Source organism: Pararge aegeria, chromosome 15 (assembly GCF_905163445.1).
Source record: "Pararge aegeria chromosome 15, ilParAegt1.1, whole genome shotgun sequence".
Classification (NCBI taxonomy): domain Eukaryota; kingdom Metazoa; phylum Arthropoda; class Insecta; order Lepidoptera; family Nymphalidae; genus Pararge; species Pararge aegeria.
The window spans coordinates 17,692,471-17,711,026 of NC_053194.1; positions in this window are offsets into that span (position 1 = coordinate 17,692,471).

Consider the following 18,556-nt stretch of genomic DNA (forward strand, 5'->3'; position numbering starts at 1 on the left):
AAAACATTCATGCTAATCACACAAAAAGTTTCCAGTAGTGAGAATCGAACCCACGACTTTGGGCTCAGAAAGCAGGGCCGCTGCAAACTGCGCCAATCGGCCGTCTAACTTTTTTTTTAAATAAAAAAAGGTAGATCGATGCTGTTTCAACCGGGAATCGAACCCAGAACACCGCAAGACATCACACTGGAGCGTCAGAGGTCGTAATATTTATTTTTTAATAATTAGTACAAGATAATTAAACCTTCCTCGGAAAGAAATTTCCTTTCATGTCTTATCTTACTATTAAGTTTATATAATGTATATGTATATGTAAGTTTATAGCCTTATAGCCTTCTAATTAGCCTTAAGCCTCTAGTCGATTTCTTTTGTATCTGCTTTCGGTCAGTAATATTATTGGTGCTTAAACCGCGATTATCATTGTATATAAAATTTGTAACTGTGATGTTGATCGATATTTACTCGACTTCGTGACGTAACGGAAGGTATTGTGGTTAGCAGTCTACGTTTATAGAGGAGTCGAGTTTAACGTGAGAGTTCGCGAGGAAAGTTAATACGGTCACGCTTATTTCTCCCGCCAAGAAGCATTGCTGTGTTCCGGTCTAAAGTGCGTGGTTGCCGATCACACCTCAGGCATAGGACATAGGACGGTACTTTGTAGGAAGATGTTCATGCGAAGTGTGGTGGTTTGTTAATAGGAGCTGATTTTCCACTTAATATTTGCTTAAATTATTATTTATTTAAACTCTTTATTTGTCTCTTTATTTGCAACAAGAGCGAGAACAAATAGGTGGTGTAAGATAAACCTACGTTCAAATAACTATATACGAATGCAGAAACAAAAATTACACTAATAAAATATATATATATATAGATACATGTATATATGAAATTATTAGAGAGTAATTGAGAGATATTTTTAAACATGTTAAAATAATGACAGTCTATAGCCAATACATATTCAAAGTCAAAGTCAAAGTCAAAAATATCTTTATTCAAGTAGGCCCATAGGTGGCACTTTTGATGCGTACATAAGAATTACACGGTAGTGAGATGATGGCGATAACCACATTCGTAAACTTAAAACTAAAGCTACGAGGGTTCCAAACGCGTCCTGGTCTAGGAAGAAGCCCACAACAAACTTCGCCGGGTGTTTTTTTTTTGTTATCGCCATCTCACAATGTCATTTTATAATTTAATGTACGCTTACCAAAATATATCTAAATCTAAATGTAAGAGAAGATGTGACTGCAATCTTTTGAACGTTAGAAGCGAAAATAAGCTTGCAGTGCAATACGACTACACAAAACAAGCAATTCAAATGACAATGTTAGATGGTGACAGGAAAAAAGAACACCCGGCTGAGTTGTTTGTTGTGGGCTTCTTATTAGACCAGGGCGCGTTTGGAACCCTCGTAGTTTAAGTTTTAAGTTAACGAATGCAGTTATCGCCATCACTACTCAATGCTACGACTATGTACACATTTGGTATGCAACCAACGCATCAAAAGTGCCATCTATTTGCCTATTTGAATGATGTAATATTTGACTTTCACTTTGATTGTTTTATTTTTATTTTTTACTTGAAGTAAATTATTTTTATTAAATAAATATATTTATTCATTAACATATTTCTACATAAATATATATTATATCATATTGCAATAAAATATATTCCTTTTTTATGCCTAAAGTAGTAAATACAAATTATTATAGTCATAACTCGGATACTAACATATTATTATGAATCTTTTAAATGTTATTCTTGAGTGTTGTTTTGGAAGCAGTTACAGAGGTTTTTTTTTATTAATAAAGAGGTTAGAACTCGGACTATTAGCATATTGGTGCAAATCGAGCCATGACCACTGATTTAGCAAATATATTCTAATATAAATATGTTTTATCTTTTGTTTTAAATTTGTGCTCATAACTCTCATCACATCAACCGATAGACGTCCACTGCTGGACATAGGTCTTTTGTAGGGAGTTCCAAGTTCCACGATTCTGAGCCGCTTGGATACAACGGCTACCTGCGACGCGCTTAATGTCGTCTGTCCACCTCGTTGGGGGTCGACCAACGCTGCGCTTACCAGTACGGGGCTGCCATTCCAGCACCTTGGGACCCCAACGTCCATCCTTTCTCCGAACTATGTGCCCGGCCCATTGCCACTTAAGCTTCGCGACTCGTTGAGCTATGTCGGTAACTTTGGTTCTTCTACGAATCTCCACATTTCTGATTCGATCGCGTAGAGATACTCCGAGCATAGCTCTCTCCATCGCCCGCTGAGTGACTCTAAGCCTTCTTATGAGGCCCATAGTTAACGACCATGTTTCAGAGCCATAGGTCATCACTGGCAACACGCACTGTTCGAAGACTTTCGTCTTCAGGCACTGAGGGATTTCTGACGAAAAGATGGCACGGAGTTTCCCGAACGCTGCCCATCCGAGTTGGATTCGGCGGTTCACCTCACCATAACTCTACTAGATACTAATTAAAATATTACATTAATTGATGAAATTGAAATCTTAACTACCATTTTAAATGTAAACGTATGTTTGTTCGTATGTTATTCCTTCACGCCCTAAGTAAGCGACCAATGAAACTAACTCTATGCCAAAAGTTTTTGGCATAGAGTTAGTTGGAATGACGGAGTGTAACATAGGCTACTTTTGCTCCTAGAATGGAAAATTCCTTTAATTCCCAAGAGTGATTTACAGTACCATTCCTTATTTCAAAGATATTTTTTTTTTAAGTTTTACTTATATATTTACTAGCAGACCCGGCCACGCGTTGCTGTGCTTTTCTTAGGTAGGTACTAAACAATTACTTCGCAATAAAATAATACTGCATTTATAAATTGAGATTTAATCAATCCTAGATACAATGTAGTTTTTTTCTACTTCTACAGTAAAAAAAAAAGTTAAAACGGTTCAGAAGTTTCGGTGTTAATCCTTGTGTAATTATATATACTTAATAGGTAGATGAGTGTAGTTAATTCCTAAACGTAATTTTTAAATTTAACGTCATCATCATGAACGTTTTACCGGCCGACTACAGGGCATTAGTCTCCTCTGAGAATGAGAATCTTTGCGGATTTGGGTTTGTATACAGATCTTAAATATTATGGTTAGAAACAAATTAAACAAAATCCGCTAAACAACATGCAAACTAATATTGGTAAAATAGAAAAATCATGTCAAATTAATGTCACACCTTATCTATAAGATTAATTACATAGTAACTTTTATTCATTAAGAATTCCTACAATTTTCGCTTAAACGAAGTAATGCAAGGGTCGTAGTCCACCACGCTGGCCAAGTGTGGATTGATAGGCTTCATACCTATATGCATTTAAAAACATTACGGAGAACTATTGGATAGAAATAGGCGTTACTTTGCGGAATTCCATGATTTATAATAATTTTCATAGTATTACGGAGAGTTCTCAGACTTGCAGGTTTCCTCACCATATTTTCGTGGTATCAAGAAGTGCTATTTTAATTGCTTGAATTAAAAACGCACGTAACTCCGAAAAGACAGAGGTGCGTGCCGGGGATCGAACTCGGTCCGCCCGAAAGGAAGTCGTAAGCTCTAACCACTAGGCTATCTACACTTTTTAGATTCTCACAATATATTTAAAAAAAGGGAAGTGATCTTTTGAGGAATGCTATTTACAGTATAAACATAAAGTAATGCTTTGGGTACATATTAATATTTGAATGTATTTAAGCCTAACCTCGCACAGTATGATTCATTCCGAAAAATGGAAGATTTGTAGTTATTCAAATTTAAATAGGTAAACATAATTATTAATATATTAAAATTCATCAAACTAAGTGCGAGTCATTCTCGCGCCTTGAGTCAAGGGTTCCGTACCTTGTCAAGGTTTTGATACACAGTACCTATCGCATAATGAGGTTCAAGCAACACAGCAGCAAGCAACTAGTCGGAGAGGCACCGAAAAAAGAAGCAACGCAACGGTGAGCGCTGTGAATTCAAGTCTAAGGTCCCGGGTTCGATTCCTGGCAGAGGCAATATAGGAATTTCTTATTTCTCATATTTCTCTGGTTTAGTCTGGTGGGAGCCTTTGGCCGTGGCTAGTTACCACCAACAAAGACGGGCCGCTAAGCGTTTTGCTTTCCGGTGCGATGTCCAGAACCCGATTAGGGAGTACGACTACTCCGGCCCGCCCGCTACAGCCTTGGAATGTCACAGCCCGCTACAGTCTTGGACTGTACCAGCAGGTGAGATTACAGTCAAGAGCTTACCTGTACCAGATACAACAAGATAGAACAATGATTTTTAAATTGTAAATTTATGTTGGAAAAGAGCAACTGTTGAGTTTCTTGCCGGCTTCTGCTGAGAATCTACCTTCCGAACTGGTGGTAGAGTCACTACAAACAGACATACTTGACGTTTCAAAAGTGCTTATATTAGGCCTACTTGAAATAAATGAATTTGAATTTGAATTAGAATTTAGTGGAAAAATAAGAAGTTTTCTGTTAAGACACTCTCGAGGAGGGCATCACTCACCTTGCCAAGTCAGTGCACTTCCCTCTCATAGAAGTATCACTCTTATTAACCAGTAGGGATATTCTGTATCCCAGTTGACACCAAATTTAGCTAGCCACTGTAGAAAGTTGCCATCTAATAACGCCTAATTGTCTGACCAACCTAGTTGAAATGAACTCGATTGAGAATTTAGGTTTCAGAAAGCAAAATATCACTGTACTAACAGGTTATCCTGTGGCAATTTTTCACAGTGGCTAGCTAAATTTTGGGTCAACTGAGATACAGAATCGGCTTGCAGTGAGCTCAAAATTACGTGTAATTAAGTGTAATTGGCAATTGCTGTACACTGTACAGTGTACACGTGTAGTAACGGTAATAAAATACTCATTATTGTGTTACAAACAAGTCCTTATAATGAGCAAATGAGCGTGTTATTTGACGCGATATCATGGAATAATGATGCTATATTCAATTTCATTCAATTTAATTATTCTTAAGATATACATGTTCAGTCAAAATCTATGAATCCTTAATTTACACAAATTCATTTATCCAATAACTAAAAATCATCAAAATATGTAAAATAATATGCAAAAATGTCATTAATTTTACTCTATGGAATAATTATAATCATGGAAAGACAATTGAAAATAACTTATAAATTAAATTAGTACCTAAATACTTTATAATTATATTTTGTTATCCAAGTCTCTTTTACCGAGTAATAGCATTTATCAACCAACCAGTCACGTAATTTTGTCTTAAATTTCAAAAATGGTAAAATAATTCCAAGTATCCCCAAGTTATAACTGGCATCTTGTATCTTTTTCAGAAAAGGCAGCAGACGCGCGTTGAAGTTACCGACGAGACGCGCGTGGTTCGCAACGAAAGTTAGCAGTTCCTACCTAAACCTAAGAACAATGAATATCATACAATATACTTTATTTATTTTTAATTCAATCTGTACGGTTAACACCAATTACACTAATTAAATACATGGGAACAATAACGTAATAGGTAAGTCAGTTCATGGGAACTTAAATTATACAAATTGAAAAGAGAACAAAAGAAAGGAAAAAAAACATAATTAACAGTAACAACAGCATCTATAGTTTTTTTCTTCTACGCCTTTGATTTGGAAGAGACCACTATAAGGCCGCCAAATTGCACCTTCTAACTTAACGCTCCATTATATTTGTATTTTGTGAATTTTCCGTATGTGATGTACAATAAAAGTGTATTAACTCATTAATAATTATAACACGCTCTTGCAAATAACGTAACAATAGTAATTACTACTAGTAAGTAATGTTCTTACACAATCAAGTAAAGTTTTAAACAAAGTGCAATTACGTGCTCCAGGGATAAATAAATAAATAATATAAACAAATATACTACGACAATATACACATCGCCATCTAGCCCCAAAGTAAGCGTAGCTTGTGTTATGGGTACTAAGATAACTGATGAATACTTATAAGAATGATATACATAAATACTTGAAATATAGAGATAGCCACCTGGAAAACATTCATGTTCATCGAACAAACATGTTCCAGTTGTGGGAATCAAACCCACGGCCATGGACTCAGAAAGTAGGGTCCATGCGCCAGTCGGCCGTCAAATTGGATTTGCTAATATGTCACAGTGAGGCGACAGCAGTGAATTTAGCCCCGATAGAGTAAGAGTAAGAGGAATAGGAGATCTAACGCGGGACACTGCGCGTCCAGACGGGTCGGCAAAACATTTGCGTTGGCGACATTGATTTATTTATTTATTTTTCTTGTTAGTTCGACAGTGCCACTTACACTAACTAGATATAACTACATAATTTATGGTTAACTAGAAGACAAATGAATGAAAGATGACATTTAACATTATAAAATACATTATATTAATATAGTGTACTACAGTGATACTCTGAGAATATTGAAGTAAAGGTCATTCAATATTCTCAGAGTACCTGAATAATTCAAGGAACAATGCTGTCCACCCGTCATGGAATAGATCCCATTGAGCAATGCTGTCCAAGAGCGCATTGAATGAAAAAGTAATGACAAATGGAGAATCATTAAAAATGGACAGTTGTTCTAGGAGTTACCTTAGATTGTAAGCTACAGTGGGGTGCCCATATCGAGGCACAAGCGGGTAAGCTCAGCTCAGCTGCTTATTCTGTCAGAAAAATCAGACAGTTAACAAATGTGGAAACTGCTAGACTTGTTTATTTTCCATACTTCGATAGTGTATAATGTCTTGCTATCGATATATTAACTTAGATCACACGAAACACGAAATTTAAAGAAATAGATATATTTACAATAGCCTCACAACATATTTATAATAATATAATCTTTCTTAAACAAAACATAAGTAATTATAAACAAAAAGTCAATATAAATAATCGGCTTACTAGAAACGGACATACTCCTAAATTAGTGGTATCTGCACTTTGAGAAAGTACAGAAATCCTTTGTGGAGATGGGTATATGCTTATATGACACGATATTAGATCTACTTTATATTAGATCTACTTTTACCTAAGTTTAACAATATATTAAAACACATTTAACCAATCGCGGTTAATACACGACTAATTATTGCCTTAACGACAAGGCTGCTTGGAAGCAAGCTACTCCGCTATCATCTCTTACAAAACAGAACAATTCTAAAGATTGATAGATATAAAATGATGTTGAACACGAGCAATCTGCTTAGTTTCTTGCCGGCTCTTCTCAGTGGAATCTGCCTTCCGAACCGGTGGCTGACTTGAAAAGTGCTCATAAACTAGGCCTTCTTGAAATAAATGAATTATGAATTGAATTTGAATTGAATTAAATTTAAATTTATAATATTAGTTCTGATGCCTATTATCGAAATGCAGTGTCACAAATCGACTAATTTTATGATACCTTAATTGAGTGTACATTGCAAATTAATTAACGTAATAATTTAGCTGAAATAATTGTAATATGTAATAGATTTGTGATCGTTAAAGTTGATTTAGAGAGGTGTACGTGCCACTCAACGAGCTGCGGACGTGACCGGCAGGGCATAGTCTGAGGGCGCCTAATCTAATTAACCGCAATGAAAAGTTGATGTAACAAAGTGTAGCCTAATATACCGTCATTAGTAGATATAGTGATCTTGAAAGTCTTTTTTATCACTTACACAACGAGATATTATTTATTAAGCCCGTCAGCCATACTCCTTAACAGGTTAGCCAGCCACTTTCATCTTTTTATTTTCTTTTATGTTTAAATTAAACTGTAACAAGCATTTTAAAATAACATTAACCATACTCTTAGAAACTTTGCGTTTATGGTGAGGATGGCGAGTACGCAAGTAACTATATGTATCTATTGTATGAATATTAACAACTTAATCTTATTGTTATCATTAAGACAATCTTTATGAAACAGTGGTATTTCTTGCACTATTTCCTTAAAAATATATGTTTTTTTTTCATTTAAACATTGCAAAATGGGTGGGGAGATCTTCAAATGTTTTGGGTAATATGTATTTATAATTTCCTTTCCATACACATTATGTATTTTCGGAAGAATAAACTTTTTTAAACTAGACTCCATTATCACATAGCACCAGGTGAGATTGCAGTCAAGGAACAACTTGTACTGGAATAAAAAACCTATATTGGAGCAGCGTGGTAGGTTTTCTTTATTTTATTTTTTTAATTGGAAAACCAACAGTTTACTATACAAATACTAAATAGTTAACAAATTGGTTGACTTAAAACTAATGACAGGTTTCCACAGATAAGTAAAGATAAAATCTTAAACTTAATTTTCTATGAAAGAGGATGTCTTTGCGCAGGCGTGAAACGTTAATAGGTCAATGATGACGGCTCCAAAACATGTGAACACCATAATAATGCATCACGTCTTATTTTTTAAGTATAAAAACTAAAATTTACCTTGACTTTCGTCGTAAAGTCAGGGTCAGGACCCCATAAGGCCGTAAACATTCGGGGCGTGCGTCACGGAACTGCCCTGACGTAAGGCTTTCATTGTCATATAACATACAGATACCACAGTGATGCCAGCCGTGAATTTTATATGAGCTCGTCAGAAATGGTGGACTGTGTTCACTGACCTCTGGTATACCATATTAACATACTGTACTGGCTGTCCTTATACAAATGACAGCTAAAATTATATACATATTTGAATCGGAAGATTTTTTTAATGTAATATTGACAGACCAAGATAAGATATAATTTTAAGGATTAAGGATTACAAGTATGTTAAAAAAGCTTAAGTATATATTGCTCTAACTTCATAGCTAAATATTAACTCTACTGTAAGATGGTGATAACAAAATAAAAGCTGGCAAAGTTCGTTGTGGGATCTACTTAAACCAGGGCTGTTGGAACCCTCCTAGCTTTAGTTTATTGCTGTTATTACCATCACCTAACATTAGTGTAACATGTTATATGTATGAACGCTTCATAAGTGCCTGTGATAAGGTCTACATGAATAAATTATTGAATTCGAATTTTAAATTGATAACCGCCAGTTTTTAAGTAGAAAACAATCGTCTATAAACAGAACAACACTTCGCAGGGTATGCAAGAAACACGGTCCCAAATTTCCGCCCTGTGTCTATCAAGCTGAGGCGTCGCGTCGATGTTAAACCTAATGTGCCTGTTATTACACCGGCAACCACGGCCTTCAGACAAGAACACATCAATGCTACTTAGCGGCAGAAAGCATGGCAATACTTTAAGTAGTTAGCCAAGTTTTATAATAAAATACCTATACCTATAAAAATGCAAGCTCATTCAATGTATTCAAAACTAAATTAAGTTCTTATATATTAAGTAATACCAATAAATTTAAAGTAGAATACATAGAATGAGTAGATAATAGTAAAATTGTATTTAGCTTAGTCTAATGGCGAAGTGTATCATCAATAATCTTAAAAAACGGCTGGACCGATTTAAATGAAACTTTCAGGGAATCTCCGGATTGACCTGGAGAGTTATCCTGTAAAGTTTGGTGACGATCGGAGCACTCCTATTTTTGAACTGTCAAATACAGCTTTTATTTACTATGGTGATATTCTATTGTTGAGTGTAGATAATGATCTTCACCCGCTCGATAAGAGAATAGAAGAGAATGAATACGGAGAGAAATAAATGATTTAATATATTATGAGACTTAAATTAAAAATTTAATTATTTAAGTTTATTGTTTAATTAAAATAAAGCAAAATCTAGCCCGGTGAAGCGGGCTGGGTACGCTAGTAAATTATAGAAAATTAAGTTTCCCATGTAAGTGACTTAGGTCTTTTTATGGGAATAAATGTCTTTAAACTTAAACTTAGTTAGTACTTCCCCCGTTGAGCACTGTCACAAAAAGCTCTACTACTAAAACAGGAGTGTCTCCGGAACTAATAATATATTAGTTTTAGTCATTAAAATTTTAGTTCCCTGGACACTCGCTTTACAGACTATTGTCCGATGATCTAAAACTGTACTAACCTAAAATTTGTAGCAACTTTAATTAATAAGTAGGTATACCCATCATTGTCCATAAATCCGCATTGGCCCAGCGTGGTTGACTACGGTCTTAACACCTTCTCATGTGGGAGGAGCAAAAGAACTAAAACTTTACTAACCTAAAGTTTTAATGACTAAAACCATATTACAGTCTTTGCTGTATCTGTACAGTAGTTTTTGTAAAAACTTTAATTTCTAATTAGGTATACCCATCATTGTCACCCAATCCGCACTGGGCCAGCGATGTAGACTACGGCCTTAACCCCTTCTCATTGTAAGAGGAGATCCGTGCCCTGGAATGGGTCGGTAATGGGTTGATATGATGATGATGGTGACGAAAAATAGATAAGTGTGAGTACAGCAGTAATTAAAGACTATCAGGAGTGATCAGTGGCGTGCATAGAGGATATGCACAGGGTATGCGGATGATATAAAATGAAGTAAATCCCCAGTACAAGTTATAAAAAACTTAGGGTGGGCTTAATATAACTCTTACGATGCCTATTTTTAAGTTTTTTATAACTCGTACTGGAGATTTTCTTCATTTTATATCATCTGCATACCATGCGCATACCCTCTATGCCCGCCACTGATGAGGAGTCTCTTCTTAGTGTGATCCTTAATAATAGTATAAATTTTGTTTGTGTGTTTGTTTGAATGTAACTTTTGAACCCTAACAGAGCAACAAATTAACTTGATTTTTTACGAACATCTTCATCATCCCATGACTGGCCCACAACAAGGTCTCTTCCGAAAATGAGAAGGGTTATCTAGGTAAGTGCGGATTGGTGAAAGTAACACGCATGCAGGTGTTCCGCAAGGTGCTTAGATCGCACATAACTCCGAAATGATAAAGGTGCGTGCCGGAGATGAAACTCAGCGCCGCAAAAGAGAGGCCGAAATGATAACAGATATGCAGCTTTATAATAAAATTCACTTAGTATCATTTTTCATTACTTTCGTTTTATTTAGCGACCCTCCCCGCATCGCTCGGATGTAAGTGTGTATATAAAATGTTATAAATAGTTAATTAAAGAGTTATGTTACGCCCGTCACCCGCCCTGCCCCACTGTTTAAATCTCAGATATCCTCTAAGATATTAATTTTCATGATATATTGTAATGATACTCATGAAATGCACAACGTTACAATGGATTTAATTGGATTAAGAATACTAATGTTTTGTTTTTTATAGCTTGGTAAATGACCCATTATTTATTTTTGTTACATGTAAAAGATTAAAATCGTTACTGAGGGTTAAGTAAAGGATAACTTTGGAGTTACCATCTCAACGTGTGTAATGAATAATATACGTAAATATTTGTAACATAAAGACACTGAAAATCATTTAGATTCATCAACATCATCATATCAACCCATTACCGGGTCGCTACAAGGCTCGGGTCTCCTCGTTGAATTCACCTGCTACTACGGTCTACTAAGGCTGGCTACTACGGTCTTAACCACTCCTCCTCATTGGAGGAGGAGTGGTTAAGACCGTAGTAAGATTGAGAACAGTATGGAGAACTCACAGGCATGCAGGTTTCCTCACGATGTTTTCCTTCACCGTTGAAGCAAAATATATTTTAATTGCTTAAAACGCACATAACTTAGAAAAGTTAGAGGGGCTGGGATTCGAAATTGGGACCCCGAAAGTAAAGTTGCAGTCCTACCTACTGGGCTATCACTGCTGTCAGGTTCATCAGTTAAACATTTTTCCAATTATGGAAATCGAATCCACTGCCTTGGACAATGAACTGCCTACTGCGCCACTCGGCCGTCAAGGTAACGGTTTGTAAGGGAGAATTTTATACGCCCGCACATATTTTAACGCAGACAAAGTCGCTGGCAAGCGCTAGTCCACAATGATTCTAATATGAAAAGTTTTTCCTTGCCATCGTTGACCCTAGAGGGTTTTTGTAATGGTTATTGCAATTTTTAATTATTTTCCAGTGATGTCGGAGTTTCCATATCGCATATTTTACAAGGAAAAGGTTATGAAGATCAGTAAGGTAGGTATTCCAGTTCAATGGGAAGGTAATATTAATTTTATCGCTCTTTCCACTTCAGTGATGAGTTTTTCTGTTAAGAATTCGCAGCTTAGAGAAAGGGAAGTGGCGCTATCTATCCCCGTGTCTCAGAAAGTAATTTAAGAAGGTAGAGCTGGTTATTGGCACTAATATTTTTTTTTATTTATTTATTTATTCAGAAAATTGGAAAGGGTACAGAGTTGACACAATAAACATGGTGCCACGATAACTGTTGCAGTAGTATAAACTGTGTCGCAACAATTAACGCCCACCTCCAACAATAAATGTATAGGATAGTACCAATAAGACAAAAGTAGAACATAGTAAATGCCAATAAAAAAAGAGAATAAGAGTCAATTAAAATAATAAAAACGTGCAGCGACTTATTTAGTGCGGGTGCGTGTGTGTGTGTGTGTGTGCAATTGTGTGTGAGTGTGTGTGTGTTTGTGTGTGTATATGCATGTGTGTTATGTGAATGTCTATAGTTTGGGCCTATTTTAAAAATCTGTTGAAGTAGGAAGAATCAATTTTATTATCTTTTCTACATCACTGTAGGATAGATTACTAAGATTTTAAAATAATGACAGTGTATAGTCAGTACATATTTGAAAATTTAATTTACGTTCATAAAAACATTTCTAAATTTAAGAAAAAATGTGACTGGAATAATTTAAACATTAGAAGTAAGAATAAACTTACAGTGCAATATACTAGGTTACATAAAATTCATAATTCGTTTAAAGGAAATTGCATACAATTCTACAATAAACTACCAACTGTCATCTTGGAGATGTCTCTTAAAAAGTTCAAAGTTTGTATTAAACGTAAGCTTATAGAAAAGTCATATTATAGTATAAAGGACTACGTAAACGATAAAAAAGCTTGGGTGTAATTTATTGCTCTAACCAGGTCGCTCTTCTAATAATTTAAAATAACATTGTGAGATGGTGATAACAAAAAAAAACACCCGGCTAAGTTTGTTGTGGGCTTCTTCTTAGACCGGGACGCGTTTGGAACCCTCGTAGCTTTAGTTTTAAGTTTACGAATGTGGTTATCGCCATCATCTCACTACCGTGTGGTTCTTATGTACGCATCAAAAGTGCCACCTGTGGGCCTACTTGAATAAAGATATTTTTGACTTTGACTTTGACTTTGACTTAAGCCAATGTATAATAGTACTTCTACATTTACTATATGTTATAATTCAAAGTCAAAGTCAAATTTTTCCTTTTTAAATAGGCACATCGATGGCACTTTTGATGCGTACATAACATGTTAAATGTGACATAGGAGTGAGTTGATGGCGATAAATAAATTCGTCAACTTAAAACTAAAGCTACGAGGGTTCCAAACGCGCTCCGGTCCAAGAAGAAACCCACAACAAACTTAGCCGGTTGTTATTTTTTTTTTCGTTATTATCATCTCACGTTGTCATTTAAAAACTATTTAAGAAGCAACCTGGTTAGAGCAATAATTAACACCCAAGCATTTTTATCGTTAACGTAGTCCTTAATACTATAATAGGAGTTTTCTATAAGATTACGTTTAATACAAACTTTAATCTTTTTCAGAGACATCTCCAAGATATTGTAATTGTTGTCTTGTAATTTATTGTAAAATTGTATACAATTTCCTTTAAAAGAATTACTTATTTTATGTTGTCTAGTATATTGCACTGCAAGTTTATTTTTTATATAATAGTTGTTATAGCCCACCAGCCTGCATTGGAACAGCATGGTGGATTTAAGATCTAAAACCTTTTCGCCTTTGAGACAGCGATATAAAAGAAGCTGCAGTAATTATACATTAGTAATACAAAAAAAGCATTCACATCAGTCCGTAGGTACATTTGACTGCAACGTGTTCAAAGACAAAGCGGTCTAACGTTAGCACCTGTCCATCTTTTTTAGCAGTAGACTTTTTGCATTGGGGCTCAAAAGTCAATGTTTGTCTTGTACCTATTACCTAAATATATACTTGTACTTACTTCATTTTCCACTTGACTGTCTGGGGGTCACAGCGATATCGTATGCCAACATTTAACAAGATATTTTGACGAATATCTATTGTTAAGGGGCTACCTTTGGGATGCAATATGAAAATAATAGTTTATTTTTCAGTTTGTGAGGTGCGTTCTTTGTAGTTACCCACAAAAGCTAGAGATGTGAGTATTAGATAGAATAAAGATAGATAAGGCAATTATGTAAGTGGGCTTCGAGTTTAAAAATAAGTAGAGGTCTTTGTGACAGAGCTCGGCCGAGGAAGTACTATCGCCATATTTATTTCTACCACCAAGCAGTCTTGCTCCAAAGTTCGGATACGGTCTGAAGAGCATAGTTGCCGATGTAATTACAGGTACATGAGACTTAACATCTGCACCTAAGGTTGATGGACACAGGATGGACGTTGCGGGACGTGTTCATTGCGTGTAGTGTTGCCCAAATTCAGTCTTGGTCTTGCAGTCTTGGTCTTGTTCTTGCGTTTTTGCAAGACCAAGACCAAGAACAAGACCGCGTATTTTTAGCAAGACCAAGACCAAGACTGACCGTGCAAGACTTGAGCAAGAACAAGACATAGCCTGCAAGACTCTTGCGTCTTGCAGCTAGGACTTAGCGCTATTTCACGGAGTAGTTAGGTGTTACAGTTCGGTGTATAGGTAGGTAGGTACGCTTAGGAATTCTATGAGACGCAAAAAACTATATCAAAGAATATGAAAAACTGGACCTATGCGCATTACGACTAATACCATAAACATAGCGAATAAAAAAATATCTATTAAAATCAAACTGAGTGCATGCATAGTTATGTTTTAACCATCGGCACTTTGATAATGCGGCATCAAAGGTTTTGTACTTACTTCTCAAAGAAATTTGCCGCTTTTCGGAAGTACATGGTTATGATACACGCGCCGGCGGCTTCTTTTGAAATCTAAAACAATCGTTGCCGCCGCGCCGAAATCATAACATTTGACACTATTCATGCAAAATAATTTCGAATTTTAAGAGTACCTACAGGTGTTCCAAAGAATAAATAAGTTTCAGAGTGCTTAGAATGAAAATGAATACATTATACTGATCACGCAAGTAGTATTATGATTAGGATAAAATGGTGAGGATAGGTAGTAGATGTCATAATAATTCATTCTAGTAAGTAATTATAATATTGATTACTTATATGGTTTTAAACTAATTACTTAGGTACTATTATTGTACATTTAGTCATTATATTTCTTAAGTTTTTACAAGAAAAAATAGCAAAAAAGTGTTCGAATATCTCTGAGAGAGATGATGAGAGTAAGTATTTACTAGCTGTGCCCGCGACTTCGTCCACGAGGAATAGTAACTTTGGAGGTATAGTGACGTTCAGGATTTATTTATTTATTTTAAAACTTCTGTCATCAAACATACAAACGAACTCTTCAGCTTTATTCAAATAAATGATAAATCGTAAAACTCTTTTATTAAATTTCTTATAAGTTGAGGGTTCAATCTCTTTCTAGACAGATAAGTATTGTTCTTTAAAATACAGTCAAGTTATTGTAATTAATTTGTTTTTTTACATGTTTTAGCAAATGTAAGCTTATAAATCATAAATGTTTATTAAGAAACAGTTACTTCCATGGAAAACGACATATAGGTCAGTTGATTTTTCAAATTTCTTATCAAATCTTCAGTTATTTATTAATCTGCTTGATCTTTACTATGGCTATGTTAATTCAAGCTCACAATGTTCCAATTCTAATACGTTTTTCTAAGATTTAAAGTAAACTTTAATAAATAGTAATAGACTAATAGGTAATTGCAAGACTTGCAAGACTCTTGCTGCAAGACCAAGACCAAGACCAAGACTGGGAGCGCAAGACCAAGACCAAGACCAAGACCAGGTGTATTGGCGCAAGACCAAGACCAAGACTGGCTAAGTCTCGTCTTGTTCTTGCATTTGGGCAACACTAATTGCGTGCCATGCGATTATATTGCTCTCTTTATAGGCGATTGTTTATACCACGATTGTAAGTGAAAAACCATCAGCTTAGTATAAAAAAAAAGTGTGTGTACTTATGTACACGCGTTAGACGTTTTACTTCTTTAACGTGACAAGGTGAAAATCTTTTCAAAAATTTTATCTTTCGCCTTGTTCTACGTTTGTAGAAAAAACGACACTAACAATAGAAAATAGGTATTTAATACATTGAAAGTTTTATTATAATGTATTATCTAGTTGAATTTAAATATCACAAAAAATATTTCTACATAATTAAAGAAATGGACATAATAAACATAATTAAATTTGAAATAATTGACTCATTATCGGACAGCCAAGTTGCATTCAACATTAAAATTTGAGATTTGTGTACAATTGAATCAATTAAATCACCGGAATGAGCCCGCAGACTTTACACCGCAGAGTGTACAATGACAAACCTTATATCTAATTTCAGGGTGTCGGTTCTTTGTGACGCTGTGCGCGCGCATCGTGAAAATTTACACTCATTATTTTCCCTAACGCGCCAAAAGAAGTATAACTTCAAGTATGAAATTAAAAAAAAAGTTAATAACTATTGTGCTTTCCTTACATAGCCTTATATCTATCGATTAGAAATTCTAAAGTAAGATTATTGAAGTTCCCTTCTTTTACGCAACAGCAGACTGAATGGAATGTTGCTGTGAGAAATTTATAAAACGACCCCAAGAAAAAACCCACACCGTCAAATAATCCTTTCGATGTCATGGAGATTTTTTGTTTATTTTAAGATTTGCATATACTAAACATATTATAAAGAATGTTTTCATATTTGAGGCAAATTAATTTGAATTTAAATTTTATGATTTAAAGAAAACGAAAAATTTGCATGTTGGGTAGTATATCGCATAATTTTTAATTTTCATAGTTTTTGTTTGAGATTTTGAATCTTCATAAACTTGATAATAATTGTTTCCTTAACTAATTTAAAAACAAATTAAATAACTAAATATCGTGATGACGATGATGATTATACAAATTTTTACTTCGTGAATACGTTTAGGTGAGCCCTTAAAATAACGGTAATATCAGATAATTTTCTAGAGTTCAAAATTTTAATAAGTAGGTACATAAAGGTGAGCGAACTTGCAATATCTAACTCTTGAACACGGTGTCAATGGCTCGAAAATAAAGAATCCATTCCTCAATTTGTATGTGTTTCTTTTTTTGTCCTGAGCCGAAAAATTCAGAAATTATAAATTTCCAAATTGTCTCTGCCGGGAATCTAACCCGGGACCTCCTACTTGTAACTCAGCCCGCGCACCGTTGCGCCAGAGATGGAGTCAAAAATCCTAGTAAGGAGGCGGCCGGTTTTAAACCCATAAACTGGCTTTGTCTCGGATATCCTTGCTTGATTCGGTGACGGAGGTTAGGGCTTCAGCTTCCTTTCCGCGTGCCGGATTTGATCCCCGGCATCTTACACGCAAGTGATATTTTAATCACTTAAAACTTCAAAAAGTTAGAGATCCGTGCTGGGATTCCACTCGACCCCCCTAAAGTCGAAGTCGTACCTCTGGGCTACCACCGCGTACCCTGTAGTGGGCCAGTAATGATTTGAAAATGATGATGATAATGAGACAGCATTTTGGGGGATGCACAAGTGAAGTCGCAGTCCTACCTAGTGACTGGGCTATCACCGCTACTTCAAACATTTTTCTTAATAAAAAACAAATAAATATAAAAACAATGTTAAATTCCATAGCAAACATTTAGCGGCAATACACAAGTACGCTATACCGTAGGTACAGTCATAGTACACACAAATCGTCAGCTCTAAACTGGTCAATATTTTTCAACAAACACTCAGTGACTTCAGCAGATCCTGTATAGGTACCGGTACAGACGAATAGCTTATAAACAAAAGTCTGTTTAAATGGGTAGCTTGCATCATCATTCATTATGATCATCCAAACATTACCACGATAAGTAAGGCACGGGTATCTCTCCCTCAGAATGGGAGCGTTTGAGGCCACCATGCTGGCCAAGAACGAATTAGTAGACTTCACATTCCCTTGAGAACATTATGGAGAAATTTCAGGCATGCAGTCCAAATCCGGGAGTCTATAGATCTAGCTATCATAATTGAGTCACCATAGCAGACTTCGTGTTCTAAAATTTAATAAGATCGCTGCTCATCGCCGTTAAAAACAAAAGATGGATTTATTCGTATTTCTTATCCAAATAAGTAGTTTTATTAATTGATAGGTAAACACACAGCTGTTATTTTCTTCCCGGTACTCCCAAGGAATCGCAACTTACGTGTAAAACCACGGTGCACAGCCAGTTAGATACATTTTTTGTGCCGGTCTTTTTTAACAACTGCTGTTATAGTTAAATTAGTTTCAAAGGATATGTCAAATGTATAATATAATAATAATTGATACAATTACTCGGGGCTGTCAACTATAACCGAAAAGCGACGACCACAATCTGCACCACAAAAAGCCTTTCCAACTTACATTATCTGGTAAACTAA